The 18,005-nt window shown below is 42.9% G+C and overlaps 1 long non-coding RNA gene across 1 annotated transcript in view; it reads right to left on the reverse strand.

Annotated features, from left to right (window-relative positions):
* Positions 1–1,400: 1,400 nt before the first annotated feature.
* LOC137544316 (uncharacterized) overlaps positions 1,401–18,005 on the reverse strand; it is a 64,482-nt gene continuing 47,877 nt past the window's right edge. The window contains exon 3 of the long non-coding RNA XR_011025815.1: positions 1,401–2,068. This is a non-coding gene — a long non-coding RNA (uncharacterized lncRNA). The remainder of the gene's footprint in view (positions 2,069–18,005) is intronic.

Consider the following 18,005-nt stretch of genomic DNA (forward strand, 5'->3'; position numbering starts at 1 on the left):
AAATTTTATTTGCGCTGCCACACTAAGCTGTGCTGCACAATCTGGGCCTTGGATACCTGAAGGACTTGTTGCAACTGCATCACACCCCCCACAATCTTAGATCAAAAGGACGCAACACCATGGTCACCCCCAGAGTCCACCTCAAAACCTTTGGAGATAGAGCCTTTTGTCATGCTGCCCCTACACTTTGGAACTCCCTGCCACACTCAATGAGGACAGCTCCATCCCTGGAAGCATTTAAAGAGAATCTGTATTGTTAAAATCGCACAAAAGTAAACATACCAGTGCGTTAGGGGACATCTCCTATTACCCTCTGTCACAATTTCGCCGCTCCCAGCCGCATTAAAAGTGGTTAAAAACAGTTTTAAAAAGTTTGTTTATAAACAAACAAAATGGCCACCAAAACAGGAAGTAGGTTGATGTACAATATGTCCACACATAGAAAATACATCCATACACAAGCAGGCTGTATACACCCTTCCTTTTGAATCTCAAGAGATCATTGTGTGTTTCTTCCCCCCTGCAGTTCTCATGCACTGAAGTTTCAGGCTGCTTGTTTTTCTCCTGCAAACAGCTTTGCCCTTGTCTGTAATTCTTCAGTATGTGAAAGCCCAGCCAGCTCAGAGGACGATTTATGCAGCTTGTAAAAGATAAGAGAGAAGCTGCTCTAATCTAAATAATACACAGGCAGTGTGCATAAAGGGGCCTGGAAGAGTGAGTTCATAGCAGAACCACAACACTAAAGAACTTGGCAGCCTTCCAGACACAGGCCGACAAGTCTGACAGGGTAAAGATACATTGATTTATTACAGAGATAGTGATAGCAGAAAGTGCTGCAGTAAAGCAGAACACATTAGAATAGCTTTTGGAACTAGTAGGATGATAAAAAACAGGATGCAATTTTTGTTACGGAGTCTCTTTAAGTCTAAACTGAAAACCTACCTCTTTAGTCTGGCATTCATGAACATCTGACTATCTCCTCTGTAACACAACCCAGCCTGCAACCCTGTATTAATCTGAGACACAACTGTGCGCTTTGAGTCCTATGGGAGAAAAGCGCTTTACAAATGTTATTGTATTGTATTATTGTATTGCTTGAGCAGTGTAGATTAGTGAATCAACCCCTACTGATTTGTATGTGAGCCAGATGTAGCCATCAAAAGAGCCACATCTGGCTCCCAAGCCATAGGTTCCCTACCCCTGTGCTAGAAGCTTATTTGTAACACTGGCAATTGAAACAGGCCAATGAATACTTTGCTCAGTTCCTGGGCTTCACTCTCATGATCTGCATTGACGCTCATATAGCTGTCCATGTAGTATGGTGTTAACCACCAAACAATTCAGGTTCTTTAAAAATTTTTTACTACTGAACGCTATATAAATGGAACATTTAATCACCATTATTAATATGCCAATTTAATTTGTAGGATCTAACTGTTGTCCATGACCTAATTGTTGCACTCAGAAGACATTGATTAATGACCATTCCAAGTGAAATACAACTTTCCAACTGCAAACAATTATGGAAGAAAAATGGAGATTATGAAAATGATTAAGGTCCCAGCAACAAACTTTCAAAGTGTTTCTTCTCTGTTTTTTGTTAGTACTTGAATTCAGAGTTCGCCTTCAATTCTGGCAGAAACTTCTTGTTCCTCAGTCCAAATGTTCCCTTTCTGAAATTTTATATACTACAAATGTTATCAGAACACAAACTAGGCGTTTGTTCTTAATTGATGTTTGGAATATAAAACAGGATCTACTGTAAAAAGATGAAATGTGTAAGTGTTCCTGTTTTGAAAACAAGATCCGCATATTAACCTAATAGCACAAATCACATTCCATGAATTTTGTAAACATTGTGGTATTTTCAGCCATAAATTGATGCAAGATGGGTTTTTAGGATTTATTTAGGTATTGTAGTCCCTTTGGCTATAAAGCCAGAACACGAGTAGAGTTGGATCAGTTACTCCATGCAGTGCTGTATGCACTCTGAGAAATCAAGAGATTGCTGAAGAATCTAGCTTGTAACCATGCAGCCATGTCAGTCTGTTTTTTCCCACAATGATTCCTGAGAAATAAAAAATAAATAATGAAAGGAAGATGCTACACCTCTGTGAAGAAAGTCAAGATAGTACATTCGTTTCAGTTATATTCAAATAAAATACAAAATGTTCAGTACAAACATAGCATGCAAGTAAAGCAAAAACAGGTGAACATCAAATCTAAACTCTGTGATTGAATTATCAGAAATGTTTATAATATTTAAAGCGAAATGAAACCCAGTATTTCTTCTTTGCTCTAATAGATTATTTACAGCATATTATATACAACCAGCATTGTTTTTACTAGAACAGCATTCAAAGGGTTACACACAGGACTTAGAAGTTCCCTGCCAGCAAAGCTGGACGCATCCGAAGTGCAGATAATGTTAAAGTGAGGAAAGTAAAACACTTCTCTGACACTGCAGGCTCTGCTGAACAAAGTCAGACAATCAGAAAGCATTTCTGCTTATGTTAGAACATGAATAAAGCAGTTATAAACAAAATGCAAAGTCAGCTCTCAGAGAATAAAAAGTGTACTTTTGGAACGTATAATTTCTAAATGAATAATAATACTTATGCACAAAATCAAATATGATAACCGTATGGCATATAAATAGTAGGAAAACATGTTGTTATTTAATATTATGTCAGGGTTTTATACCGCTTTAACCCATTCGCGTTCCGTTGTTTTCACTTGAGAAATGTTCACCTCCCATTCATTAGCCTATAACTTTATCACTACTTATCACAATGAACTGATCTATATCTTGTTTTATCCGCCACCAATTAGGCTTTCTTTGGGGGGTACATTTTGCTAAGAGCCACTTTACTGTAAATGCATTTTAACAGGAAGAATAAGAAAAAAAACGGAAAAAATTGATTATTTCTCAGTTTTCAGCCATTATAGTTTTAAAATAATACATGCCTCCATAATTAAAACTCACGTATTGTATTTGCCCATATGTCCCGGTTATTACACCATTAAAATTATGTCCCTATCATAATGTATGGCGACAATATTTTATTCGGAAATAAAGGTGCATTTTTTCCGTTTTGCATATATCACTATTTACAAGTTTAAAATAAAAAAAAGTATAGAAATATTTCATCTTTACATTGATATTTAAAAAGTTTAGACCCTTAGGTAAATATTTACATGTTTTTTGTTTTTTTATTGTAATGTTGGTTTTTTTTTATATTAAACATTGTATTTGGGTAGTTTTGGGAGGGTGGGAGGTAAACAATAGGTTTATAATGTAAATGTGTGTTGATTTTCATTTTTTTTTACTTTTAGTTGTAGTATTACTTTTTGGCCACAAGATGGCGGCCATGAGTTTGTTTACATGATGTCACTCTAAGCGTAACACACGCTTAGAACGACGCATGGGGGAGGTAACAGCCAGAAAAGGCGCAGCTTCCGAGAGAAGCTGTCGCTTTTTCAGCGGGGGAGAGGAATCCGTGATCGGGCACCATAGCCCGATTCACTGATTGTCTGGCTAACAAACCGCGGGCCGGGAGCGCACGTGCACGCGCGCGATCGGCCGCGGGAGCGCGCGGTAGCGCGCATGGTTCCTGGACATAGTTTTGGATTGATAGTAACTTGTTTAAGCCTGCTTTCACAGTGGGACATTACAGGGGCACATTAGAGCAGCCTGTAATGCAGCCCACCGCACAGTAATGAAAAATCAATGGGCTGTTCACAGTGCCCACGTTGCGTTACATTGTAACGCTGCACGTCAAGAGAACGTACTCCATGCAGTACTTTATGCGCGGCTAAGCCGCGTTAGACTATTTGCACATGCTCAGTAGTGTTGGAGGAGGAGGTCTCCCCTCCTCCTCCTCAACCAGCCACATGGCTAATTAATATTCACTGCACGGTGTGACGTGCAGTGTTTACTTCCTGGAGCGGCCGTTCTGTGCGGCGATTGTCTGGCGGGACCACGTGATGCCGCATGCGTCCAAGAGTACTCATCACGGCATCACGGACACCAGAGTGAGCTGCACAATGCGGCTCAGTCTGACGTCCACATCCAACACCACCAGGCATTGCGTTAGGGGCACGATATGCGACCATAACATCCCCTAAAATGCAACGTCCTGGTGGGAAAGTAGCCTTAAGAGCGCTTTGCAATACAAGCAAAAATGTATGTGAAATTATAACTTGATATACAGGCAACTTCTTGATATACAAGCAAAAAAAAAGTATACATGCGTCACGTCATCACAACTGATAATTCTTCTCCCTTTGGCGCTGCAGTATTGTACTTAATTGTACTTAATCTGAGTGTAGAGACTGTGCAAGTTCACATTTCCATGAAATCCTCAAAAGTAACTGTCATTGGATAAGTTCCTTGTTGAAGCCACACACAAAAAAAGGTTGGGGAGAGCCAAAATATGGCAATGAAGCCGTTAGTTATAGTGAAAGTCTTGTTTACATTTTATTTATTACTATTTTACTAAAACTGTTTTTGGATTGAGGAACGAATCATCTGGGTTTCCATTAGTTTTTATGGGGAAATTTCCTTTGATATACAGTAAGAGTGCTTTGAATTACAAGCATGTTTCAGAACGGATTATGCTCGCAAACCAAGGTTCCACTGTATATGAATTAATGGGTAATTAACATTTTTTACATTCTTTCATTCATTCATGGTGATTGAAAGCAAAAATATACACACCTAAGGCTTCCTCCAGCTCCCATCCAGCCTGATCGCTCCCTCGTAGTCCTCAGTCGCCTCCCGGTTCTTCAGCAATTGGCCCCCGGAAAGTCCTCTGGTCCAGGGGCCAACTGTGAATGCGTGTCCTGGCTTCGCGCCTGCTCCGGTAGCCAGGAGCGCTCTGTGAATACGCAGTACTACTGCGCAGGTACAGAACGCAACAAGGGAACGCGTGTGGCTGGACTGCACCTGCGACGATTGGCCCGGACTGGACGACTTACTGGGGCCAGTTGCGGTCGAATTAGGTGGCGACTGAGGATGATGAGGGTGCAATCTGGTCGAAGGGGGCTGGAGGAAGTCCCAGGTATGTATATTTTTTCTTTCAATCACCATCTTAGGTACACTTTAAGTTAGCAACTGAATCAGCTGGTAAAGTTCATGTGATTTGGGTCAATGGTTTACTTGCACAAGACAAGTTGTTTTACTCCCATAAAATGGGGCTTAAAGGGACTCCGAGCAGTGCAGTAACTATGGAAAGGTGCATACCATTTTGAAGCTCTCTTTCTCCTCTTTCCATAGATATATAAACCGCCATGCTACGCCTTTTAGCTTTCCCTATTTTCAATCATCGCGAAAATTGAAATTGCGGCCGGCATCTTGGATTCCTCATTCAGCATTGTATTATGCAGGATGACACTTTCCCCAGTGCCGGCAGCTCCATTCAGTGCAATGCAATGAAATGACAAGCAAAACAGACAAATGATAAGCGCTCAAGGATGCACCTGAATTGTGAGCCATCAGCGGCAATGCAGAGCCCCCTAGGGCTGAATACATGCCTCTAATGCAAAACAGATGCAAAATTATGTGCTAACTCTAATCTAAAAATTTTAGAGTGAATTTAAAACAGTGAAGGCAGCTAGCCACTAGTATACTTACATTTAATTTTGCACAGTGGGAGACATGGCAGCGCTTTCAAACAACCTCATACCTGAATGGTTTAACTGCAATGGTGAGCAGAGCTCCAGAAACTGGACTAAATTACACACCCAGCATACACTGCAGGCAAAGAGAGGGAGGGGGAATTAGTGATTAAGCTGCATCAGTGGGCAGAGCTCCAGAAACTGGACTATATTACACACCCTGCATCACTATAGACCAAGGGGGGGTGTTAGCTTCAGTGATAATTAGTGCACAAATTATGACCTAATAGACTTCCCCACGGCGGTGACGTACCCCCTTAGGGAAGACCTACCTCTAACCTAGCAATAAAAACATAATTCCTCGTGCTGCTATTCATAAATTTTTAGATTAGAGTTAGCACATAATTTTGCATCTGTTTTGCATTAGAGGCATGTATTCAGCCCTAGGGGGCTCTGCATTGCCGCTGATGGCTCACAATTCAGGTGCATCCTTGAGCGCTTATCATTTGTCTGTTTTGCTTGTCTTATGAAATGTGTATACCATTTATGAATAGCAGCACGAGGAATTATGTTTTTATTGCTAGGTTAGAGGTAGGTCTTCCCCAAGGGGGTACGTCACCGCCGTGGGGAAGTCTATTAGGTCATAATTTGTGCACTAATTATCACTGAAGCTAACACCCCCCCTTGGTCTATAGTGATGCAGGGTGTGTAATATAGTCCAGTTTCTGGAGCTCTGCCCACTGATGCAGCTTAATCACTAATTCCCCCTCCCTCTCTTTGCCTGCAGTGTATGCTGGGTGTGTAATTTAGTCCAGTTTCTGGAGCTCTGCTCACCATTGCAGTTAAACCATTCAGGTATGAGGTTGTTTGAAAGCGCTGCCATGTCTCCCACTGTGCAATGCAATGAAATACAAGGAACCCAGGGGGATATAATTACAAACATCATGCCAGTAGGTGTGAGGATATAATTAATTAGTTGTGGGTATGCTTAAAGGCATACCCACAAGCACTGCTTGGAGTCCCTTTAAACCTTCTTTGGACATGAAGTTACTCTTGTTTATTATTATCTCTAATAATTATCATCTTTAATAATGTAATACTGGTGACATAGTTAGTGGGCATTGGTCTTCAAGTCACCTAGAACAGCTTTTCTCGTCAAGATCAATAAATTGCATCCCAGGGCCTCATACACTGAAAGTGTGAAGTTTGTTGCTCACAGCAACCAACCAAATTTATTGCATTGTTTGCAAACCAGCTCTGTAAAGGCCCATACACAAGTCAGATTTTTCCGAATGACGGGTCGTTTGAACGTCCAGTCGTTCAGTCGTCCGCACGCCAAATCGGGCGTGTGTACAGACTGTCGTTCGGGTGATAAGACTGATTTTGAGCGATCCGCCCGGTGGATCGCTCAAGACCAGTCTTATCACCCGAACGACAGTCTGTACACACGCCCGACGTTCAAACGACCCGTCGTTCGGAAAAATCCGATGTGTGTATGGGCCTTAAGAGTGACAACTGGAAGTAGGACAAACGTTTCAGGGAGACCATAGGCTATGTGGAAGGCAAATGCAAGGCACACTTAGTTGGTGCGATTATTCAGAAATGGAAGAAGCATAAAATGACCATCAATCGTCCTCGGTCAAGAGCTCCATACAAGATCTTGCCTCATGAGATGAGGATGATCATGAGAAAGGTGAGGGATCAGCCAATAACTAGTGGAGAAACTTGTTTTGTCTAAATGAAAAACTCATTCAATCTGAATGCCATTGGGACACCAGTCGCTAATAACACCACTGGTAGCATACTGTCGTAATGGAGGGAAATCTTGCAGAGCCAGCAAGATCCAGCCTGCCCAAGAAGACATGTAAAATGCAAAGAGCAATATAACCAGCACTGCTGAGGCACCCCACCTGTGAATATAAAAACATGTACTGTTGGTGAGCTTTGAGGACAGGGTTCGGAAACAGGTCTAAATAATAGGGTGAGTGAGATTAGTTTTGAAAGAATCAAAACCATCTCAAAGTGTACAGGTGCACAATACACAGCAGAGAACGTTAACGCACGTTTAATTCCTTTTTTGTATAGTGTTTTTCTCCTGTCGGACTCCAAGCGCTTGCGTGGTAGCCACTAGAGCTAGTAGCAGTGTTAGGAAGTCTTGCCAAAATAACTCCTTACTGAATAGGTGCTGGCTTATTGAATAGGAAGAGCTGAGATTCCCAGGTCTCCTACGTCAGAGGCAGAGCCCTGAGGGCCCGTTTCCACTAAAGCGAATCTGCATGCGTTTCCTGCATGCAGATTTGCATAGACAATACAAGTGGATGGGACTGTTTCCACTTGTCAGGATTTCTGAGCGTTTTTCTGTGAGGAAAAAATCAGCACGGCGAAGCATTTGCACACCGCCGCAAATTTTACTGCAAATTCGCGGGCGTTTTCGCATAAAATCAATGTAAAAGCACACAGGCACTGACATGGTTAAATTCGCATACTCATTAACATATGCGAAAACGCCCGCGAATTCACGGTAAAATTCACATCCGCGTGCGAATTCGTTTTTGCGTTTTCAGCGACTAATTCGCACCGCACAAGTGGAAATGGGCCCTAACCATTACACTATCCAGCCACCATCCATATCACCATCTCTCGCCTCTGTGCTGCTATCCATCTTCCTAACTCCTGGCTGTGAAGACGGTGGAAACATTTTGCTTTTGTGCTGTTTTTCTGCTAGGGGTACAGGATAACTTTATCACATTGAGGGGTTAATGCATTGGACCATGTACTATAAAATCTTGGATGAGAATCACCTTCCCTCAGCCATAACAGAGAAGATGGGATGTGAATAGGTATACTAAAATGATAACGACCCAAAACATAGGCATACATGGAAACAGCCACTAGTTGAATATCAGTAATTTTTAACAATATTTTACTATCCCCTAACCTGACCTCATTCTCAATTGAACCATCCCTCTATGGAAGCCTAACCCTAAAAAAAACCCTCAACTGGTACCTAACCTAAACCGACTCTACCCCACCACCTATACCTGACCCTAACAGGGGGCAATCAATGCCTAAGGCCTAGTGCACACCAGAGCGGTTCGGCTGCGTTTTGCAATCTGCTTGCGGCTGCGGATACGCTTGGGTAATGTATTTCAATGGGCTGGTGCACACCAGAGCGGGAGGCTTTTTGCAGAAACACATACTCCCGGGCTGCTGCAGATTTTGGATTGCGGAGGCGTTTCTGCCTCAATGGTAAGTATAGGAAAAACGCAAACCGCTCTGAAAAACGGCACTTCAGAGCGGTTTGCCAGGCGTTTTTTGTTACAGTAGCTGTTCAGTAACAGCTTTACTGTAACAATACATGAAATCTACTACACCAAAGACGCTTCACAAAACTGCAAAATGCTAGCTGAAACACTACAGAAAAATAAGAAAAAGCGTTTCAAAATCTGCTAGCATTTTGCGGATCTGCTAGCGGTTTTTGGTGTGCACCAGGCCAAAGGGTACATTTCCACTGTTCTTCAGTAAAAATGGTTAAGCGCTCTTCTCTGCCTGTTCCTTCTTAGACACAGCAAATATGTCATATAATGAAAAAGCCCCCCCTTCGGGGAGAGACTCACCAGACTTCTAGGCCTCCAAGGCCAATGCTCGCATTCGGGGTATTGGCCACCCCGCAGCCTCTCTGGCAGTCCTCTCTTGGCTATTCCCAGTCTGTGTAAGCAAAAAGCGGATTCCACATCGCGTAAAAGCGTACCAGTTTATTTTTAAAAAATTTAAAAACAGATCAGTGGTGTATAACCACTCATTGGGTCAGAAAACTTCATCAAAAATGAAAAAAACACAGCCAGCCCCTTGTTTTACAAGCTACCTGATTCCAGGTACAGGGGTATGCAGAGATGAGATGCACTAAGCTGGTGACAAGGCGCACGCCTCTGTCATTTAGCGTCCCTCTCCGCAATAACTTACTGGCTAGTGCTCTAAAAGATACCGAGCCTGCTGCACACAGACAATCCCGCCGCGTCCAGCGAGCGTCGTGCGCTGTGACGTCACTCCGTGGCTCCGCCCAACGTTTCGTTGCCCTAGCAACTCCTCAGGGGCTCCTGCCCCTGAGGAGTTGCTAGGGCAACGAAACGTTGGGCGGAGCCACGGAGTGACGTCACAGCGCACGACGCTCGCTGGACGCGGCGGGATTGTCTGTGTGCAGCAGGCTCGGTATCTTTTAGAGCACTAGCCAGTAAGTTATTGCGGAGAGGGACGCTAAATGACAGAGGCGTGCGCCTTGTCACCAGCTTAGTGCATCTCATCTCTGCATACCCCTGTACCTGGAATCAGGTAGCTTGTAAAACAAGGGGCTGGCTGTGTTTTTTTCATTTTTGATGAAGTTTTCTGACCCAATGAGTGGTTATACACCACTGATCTGTTTTTAAATTTTTTAAAAATAAACTGGTACGCTTTTACGCGATGTGGAATCCGCTTTTTGCTTACACAGACTGGGAATAGCCAAGAGAGGACTGCCAGAGAGGCTGCGGGGTGGCCAATACCCCGAATGCGAGCATTGGCCTTGGAGGCCTAGAAGTCTGGTGAGTCTCTCCCCGAAGGGGGGGCTTTTTCATTATATGACATATTTGCTGTGTCTAAGAAGGAACAGGCAGAGAAGAGCGCTTAACCATTTTTACTGAAGAACTTTATTTTGATGGTTGCACGCATCTAGGAAGAGCGCTCCTACATGATAATTATTATATGAGCAAGGACATTATACATGTGGTTACTGCCTGCTATTGTGTTTTTTTACTTAGAATTTAGCACATGTAATATGAATGTTTGATGAATGTTTGATTCATTATCTTTTATATAAAACATTTTTTTAGAGGTGACCTATATAACATCTGACTCAGCATATGAGCGCAGTATCAGGGTGCTGTAATTGTTGTGAATATTACATTTCCACTGTGCTCGGCATGCGTCTTGCGAGAAGCGATGCTGACACAGCTGTCAAGCATCTCGCAGCCGAATCCCTCTAGCCACGCTATGCACGGCTATGGGATTCTGACAAGATATGCGAGATTATGCTGCATGCCATCAGATTTTTCCCTGCCCATGAATCCGGATGCTCTGAGTTAACTTCTATGGGCTGTCAAATCCTATCCGAATTCGTGGGCGGGAAATCGGCCCGTTTTCGCACAAGTGGAAACCCAGCTTAACCCTAAATAACCCCCTAACTTATGCCTAACCCTAAACGACCCCATTAACCTATGCCAAACTTTAAACAACCTCCTATCCAATGTTTAACACTAAACAACTCCCAAATGTATGCCTTATGCTACGTACACACATGCGACAACGATCGTTCGTTGAGGACGACGAACGAACTTTTAATTGACGAAAGAACGACCGAAGTAAAGTTAGTTGTAAAAAGTGTGTAACGATCACATCGTTAGAACGAACGTTACACCACGTAAAAGCACTTAATGCGCCTGCGCATAAAATTGTAAAGTTCCTTGGAGAAAAAGTGAAATACGCATGTCCAGCCTGGTACGAACGATAGTTTCCAACGATGTACCACTTTTGCTAACGATCGTCGGTGGTAAAAATCCGCCAAGACAGAACTTTGTTTTGTAGCGATTTGCCTCGTTCGTCGTTTGCCTTAATAGTCGTTGGTTCGTTTTTTGTAACGATCGTCGTTGGTAAAGATCGGGGAACGATCGTTACAAACGACTATAGTCGCATGTGTGTACGCACCTTAACTCTAAAGGACCCCTTTAGCCTATGCCTAACGCTAACTGACGTCCCCAAACCAATTCCTAACCCTAACTCTAAACTGCAGCTACAAATAGATAGTTTGGGTGCTGCCATAGGCGCCAATGTAAATAGCTGCAATTGTGGGGTATAAGGCCCAGTGCACACCAAAACCGCTAGCAGATCCTCAAAACGATAGTGGTTTTTGGGGCAGATTTCAGAGCGATTCTAGGCATGTTTAGAGACGTTTTATAAACATGCCTAGCGTTTTTTGGAGCGTTTTTGTGTAGCAGATTACATATATTGTTACAGTGAAGCTATTACTGAACAGCTAATGTAACAAAAACGCCTGGAAAACAGCTCTGATCTGGCGTTTTTCAGAGCAGTTTGAGCTTTTCCTATACTTTACATTGAGGCAGAAACGCTTCTGCAAACTGCAAAAGTGCTGCAGGACCCACGTTTGCGGTTTGCTAAAAACCTCAAACCGCTGGTGTGCACCAGCCCATTGAAATACATTAGCCAAGCGTTTTCACAGGCGGAAGCGGTTTGGAAAACGCTACAAAAACCGCTCTGTGAGCACCAGGCCTAAGTGTTGGAAACTGACACTACATGCACCAACGGGTGGCCAACGTCTTTGAAGACAACATCCCCCACCTGCAATGTAACTTCACGCACACACCACTCTGTTGTCCCTAACCCCCCCCCCCCCCGCATAGCAACAGAATGCATTGCTACACAGCTGACACTTGTCTGTACTGGCCCACCTAGCATTGTCACCCAATAAAATGCCGTTTAAACCACCAGCAAGCAAGAAAATAATCAAAATAAATCTTGACTGTAGTTTTTCCATCTACTTTTTGGCACTTTCTCAATAATATGAAGCTGCAAAGTTATTTTAAATTGAAGATGAAAAATTATCTCCTCGGAGAAAACGTAGGGGACAAGTAGGGGAGTTTTCTCCTAGGAAATACTATCACACCTTTTCAATGAAATGCCTTTTAAACTCCCAGCAAGCAAGAAAATAAACAAAATCATTTTGATCGTACTTTTACTACTACTTTTGGTACTTTTTCAATTGTTAAATGCTGAAACGTAATTTTAACTACTTGAGGACTGCAGTGTTAAACCCCCCTAAAGACCAGGCCATTTTTCATTAAATTGGCCACTTCAGCTTAAAGGCCAAGCAGCAGGGCCACTCGACACAGAACACAAGTGATCCCCCCCCCCCTTTTCACCCCACCAACAGAACTCTCTGTTGGTGGGGCCTGATCACCCCCCCCCCCATGTTTGTTTGTTTATTTGCATGTTTGTATGTTTTTTTAATAAAGCTTACTACTGTAACCCTCCTCCCCCCCCCCCCCCCACCACCACCATCCAATCCCCGTGATCAGCTGTCATAGGCTCCAGCCTATGAAAGCCGACCACCTCTGTGCCTCAGGAGGGGACAGCTGTGTCACACGGCTGTCCCCAGTACAACGCTGCTGCAGATAGCAGCGCTGTATGTGTAATTAGATGGCGGGTTCAACGTCTAACAGTCCCCCGAGCGGCAATTGCTCCACTCCGGCCACCCTGCGCGTGATCTCTTGCAAAACAGAGCCCCAGGACATTACGCCAATCGCCGTTAGGCCCATCGGCGTGACGTGGTCGGCTAGTAGTTAAAGGACTTACGAGGCCAAAATCATTAAAAAATGAAGTACCTGCAAGATGTTTAAATGCACGGAGGACGCCGTCCGTGCCCTTCGTGCAGTTCCGCCGGGTCCCCTTCCTGAAAGCGCCCCCCCGTGCCGATCGCGACCCCACAGGTCGGGTTGGGCTCTCATGCCGCTCCTAATATGGCCGCCGGAGCTGGCCGCGGCTGCGCAGTCCGAATTGCCGCGAGTGCAGCTGCGCAGCTCTAGGGCCAACCCCTCCGATCCACGCTACATATATGACCTTACATATATGACCCTATTGGTAGATCACTGTAATCGTAATCTTATAACTTGCAGTGTGGTGTCTGCTCCTCTGACTCACCTGTAAAGTAATAGTGTGATTGGAAACCTTCCCCACATACCTCCATTCCGAACTTGTTTAAGGTTATCCAGGACTTTTCTGTCTTTTCGGGGTTCCAGCTCAATAAAGATAAATCAGAAATTATGATATCTCGTATGTCACATAGGACAGCTCAGAATCTAGCAGACTCCCTGGGTTTACAATATCAAGGCAAATATATAAAATATCTTGGGATAAATTTAGCTCTAAATCCTAACCATCTATACGATGTTAATTATCCGGCATTATATAGAAAGCTCTCGTCTGATCTGGATTCTTGGTCGAAACTGCCTTTATCTTTAATTGGAAAAGTCCACTCAGTAAAAATGACCCTCTTCCAGAGACTCCTATACCTCTTTAGAGTCCTCCCTATCGCGATTAGACCCTCTCACCTATTAGATCTACAAAAGAAGATACACAAATTTATATGGTCCAATAAGAAAGCCAGGATTAAGTACTCCACACTAACAAGAACAAAAGATAGAGGAGGTTTAAAACTTCCCATGCTCATGACATATTTTAAAGCCGCTAGACTTTCCCAACTAGTTTTGGTAAACGCAGGCAATATGGCACCTCTCTGGGTGGACATTGAATCCCGACTCATACACCCACTGACTACACAAGGCGTAATGTGGGCCACAAAAATCCCACTGAAAAAAATACAAGCGTTATCTCCAGTGTTTGGTACAGCCATTAAACTATGGCTAAACCTCAGATTTGTCTATAAGCTTCAGTCACCGACTACTCTCATGTCCACAATTTTAGGGAACCCTGATTTCCCTCCAGGCTGGAACGCCTCACTTTTCTCTTGGTGGTCATCAAAGGGTCTCATTAGATTAGGTAAATTTACCTCAGCATTCCGTTTAACCTCACTTAGACAATTCTTGAATGAGAAAGAAGTACCACGTCAAGAACTCCCTAGGGCATGTCAAATATTTGATTATATCGATAAACTCCAACCAATTAAAGAAATATGCTTATATACACTATTTGAAACTAGATGTAGAAATGGACCTTTGAATAAAGGTCTCATTTCAGACTTCTACTATATGCTTTTTAAAGACGACCCGGAGGAGAAATATAAGTACCAGCTAGACTGGGAGCGAGAAACCGGCAAAGAATTGTCGGCAAGCAAGTGGGGCCATTGTTGCACCACCATGTTAAAAAATAGCTTATTCTACTCCTCTATGGAAACGTCACTCAAATTACTACATCGCACATATTTTACCCCAGCGAGGATGCATGCTTTTTGCCCAGATCAAACCGAGATATGCCCTAGGGGATGTGGACAGAAAGGTACCATGTGGCACATGTGGTGGCAATGTCCAGTAGCGAGAGCTTTCTGGAAAACTACATGGAGACGTACTTCCCTTATACTTAAAACTAACATTCCCTTTGATCCCACGGTAGCCCTCTTAGGAAACAAACCACACAAAATGTCCCAGATAACTAACAAACTTTTGCACCATATTATGGCCCTGGCAAGAAGGCAGATAGCTCACAACTGGAAGTCTTCAAGGCTTAACCCTCAATTAGTATTTTCAAAACTTAACGAAGCCATGCTCTCAGAGCACATCCTAGCAAAAGTACGTGATAAATTGGACTCCTTTCTCGATATCTGGACTCCATGGATAGAGTACCAAGACAACGAAGGACTGCCCTACATCCTCCACAAGTTCTGATTATATAGAACCTCTTATGGCGTTGATGCGTCAAACCAAAAAACTAAGAATAAAAGTTATGTTGGGACTTGGGGAAAATGGACATCTCTGTTAAAATTTTTCATATATTGATTAACTAATAATTACTAGGGGCTCTCCCTCCCTTCTGGGAGACTTCCCCTCCCCACCCTCACCCCTACACCTTCCCCCTCCCCCTCTCCCCCTCCCTTCCTTCTTTCCCTATGTCTGTCCCATTGGCATGCTGTGGCACCCCCACTCATGGGATAGACTAACCTCTTTCCCCTCCCCTTTTTCCACTTCCCCCCCCCCCCCTTCCTTAATAAAACAGTAGAAAAATTTGGATGTTTTTACATGTTTGAATATAAGGATATTACCTTAAGATAAGTAAGATTGTAAGCAAAAAGCAATACGGGGAGCACCATCCCCTACAATCAATACGCCACCCTATATGTATAAACACGGGGTGGGTCTGTAATGTGCAGAACGGTCAAAAATACAGTAATTATACCAAAAGCGAAAAGCAATGACCTCAAAGAAACCGCACCAAAACAGCTATATCAGTAAGCAATATATCATCCTTTATTGAAAATACAAACATTAAAAACCATTAAAATATGGTGGGGGACAATGTATAAACCCACAATGTCGGAGAACCGGAGGAATTACAAAGTGCTAGTGTTAATATTGAAGAACCTCAAAATAGCATAAACGTGGCACTGACCGTGTATCAATATTGTGACACATACAAAAAGAAACATAAATAACACATGTGCAAATAGCATGAATAAATATTACAATTGCATATTATGAAATAGGGGAAAAGGGTGTGATAACACCAGGAAGGGAGGAACCCCCTGAAATAGTAGTGTTGAACCCTTCCTGGTGTTATCACACCCTTTTCCCCTATTTCATAATATGCAATTGTAATATTTATTCATGTTCTTCAATATTAACACTAGCACTTTGTAATTCCTCCGGTTCTCCGACATTGTGGGTTTATACATTGTCCCCCACCATATTTTAATGGTTTTTAATGTTTGTATTTTCAATAAAGGATGATATATTGCTTACTGATATAGCTGTTTTGGTGCGGTTTCTTTGAGGTCATTGCTTTTCGCTTTTGGTATAAGTAAGATTGTAAGTTCTAAACTTTTTGTATAATATACCAACCTTGGTTGGAATGACTATATTATTGTTGTTTCAAGTTTTGACATTCCCTCAAGGGGGACTTGATATGTGATCTGTTTAAGATATTATTGTGAACTTATTTCTTACATAATAAACACCCTTGAAACGGAAACCATTATATTGATAGCTGCCTATTAGCTACAACTACAATAATTTGAATCTATTTACAAAAACCCGTATTTAAAATATAATTTTTTTTTTAATGAATGTGCCTCCCCAGGTGCAGCACATCCACACAGTCCAGGGACGGACCTAGACCAAATTGCGCCTGGGGCAAGGTCAGGTTTTGGCGCCTAAACTGCCATTCCCATCCAGTTTTGGTGCCTAAAGGTCAGGTTTTGGCGCCTAAACTGCCATTCCTCATCCAGTTTTGGCGCCTAAAGGTCAGGTTTTGGTGCATAAAGGTCAGGTTTTGGCGCCTAAACTGCCTTTCCCTATCCAGTTTTGGAGCCTTTTTAAGAATTCAACAAACTGCGCCTGGGGCAAGAGACCCGCTCGCCCCCCCCTAGATCCGTCCCTGCCACACACAATAGTGTGTTCCAAGTAATCCCAGGGAAGGCGGCATATAATCATACTCTGCAAGCTGCACATGCTATAAAATGCATGGCTAGATGTGATTAATTGACATGCAAACAGTTAAGACCTGAAAAGAACGCTCTGCATTCACACAGAAATGAGAAATATTATTTTGCTTTCACGCAAACTGTCTTGCACGCTCTACATTGTCGCAATTAATGGCAGCTGCAGTCTGACTGACCAAGATCTGGCATGAGACACTTGGGCATGTCCATGGCTGCAGAGGACCACCAGTTAACCATTGGCATGTAAATTTAGCATCCCACCTCAATGGTAAATACCTAAGCATTTTAAAGGAAAATACTACTTTTGATTACAAAAATACAATTCATCCAGTTTAGTTCTATGGATTGCAAGAAATAACAGAACACTTATTCAGAGAATTTCCTTTTATGTTTTATTTTCATTAAAAAAAATCCAGCCATTCCACAGTGTTTCTAACAGAACCTGGAAGATAGAAGTGCTTGTGCTGCTATCGAAAATGAGTAGCAATGTGCTCTATGTAGATAGATACTCTTACAGAAATATGTGCAGAGGCATAACTACCCGAGGAGTAGCAGGGCTGTGGGGTAGTCATAATGGCTGCATGTTTGCTGCATAGGAAAACTGAGAACCAATGTTAATCAATGGGCTAGCTCACACTTGAATGCATGTTTCACATGCTGCTTGCGATCGGATCACAAAACACTAGAGTGGAAAAGGACCCTAAGGCAATGCAGTGCAGCATCATGGTTGATTTGTAACAGAGCTTGCTGCACTGCAATGCACCACCTATGCGACATTCATAGTGCGGTGGGTGCGTTGCGGTATAATGTCATGTGGAATTGTAACACACTGCATGCATGCAATGCATTACCTCAAAATGCACTCGCTAAGTTACTGTGAAGCATACTTTTCATTGGATGTATGCTTCTCTGTAGATGACGCAATGCACAGATAGTGTGCAGCTCCGCTTTCCCATTCAGTTGCGTTCCTGTTACTAGGAACACAATGCCCACTGTGAACCCAGCCTTACTGAATCCCTTTCCTGAAAATAGCATGCAACAGTGGTCTCTTGCCTGTTTCCAGTCTGCAAATCAGTAAGCACAGCAGTCATACTCATTATAAAGCTAGATTAAAGTCAGCAGAGGCGGCCAATAACAACTGCCTTAGCCAATTATTTGGCTTGTGTACAGC

The sequence above is a fragment of the Hyperolius riggenbachi genome, chromosome 2 (genome assembly GCF_040937935.1).
Source record: "Hyperolius riggenbachi isolate aHypRig1 chromosome 2, aHypRig1.pri, whole genome shotgun sequence".
NCBI classification, from domain to species: domain Eukaryota; kingdom Metazoa; phylum Chordata; class Amphibia; order Anura; family Hyperoliidae; genus Hyperolius; species Hyperolius riggenbachi.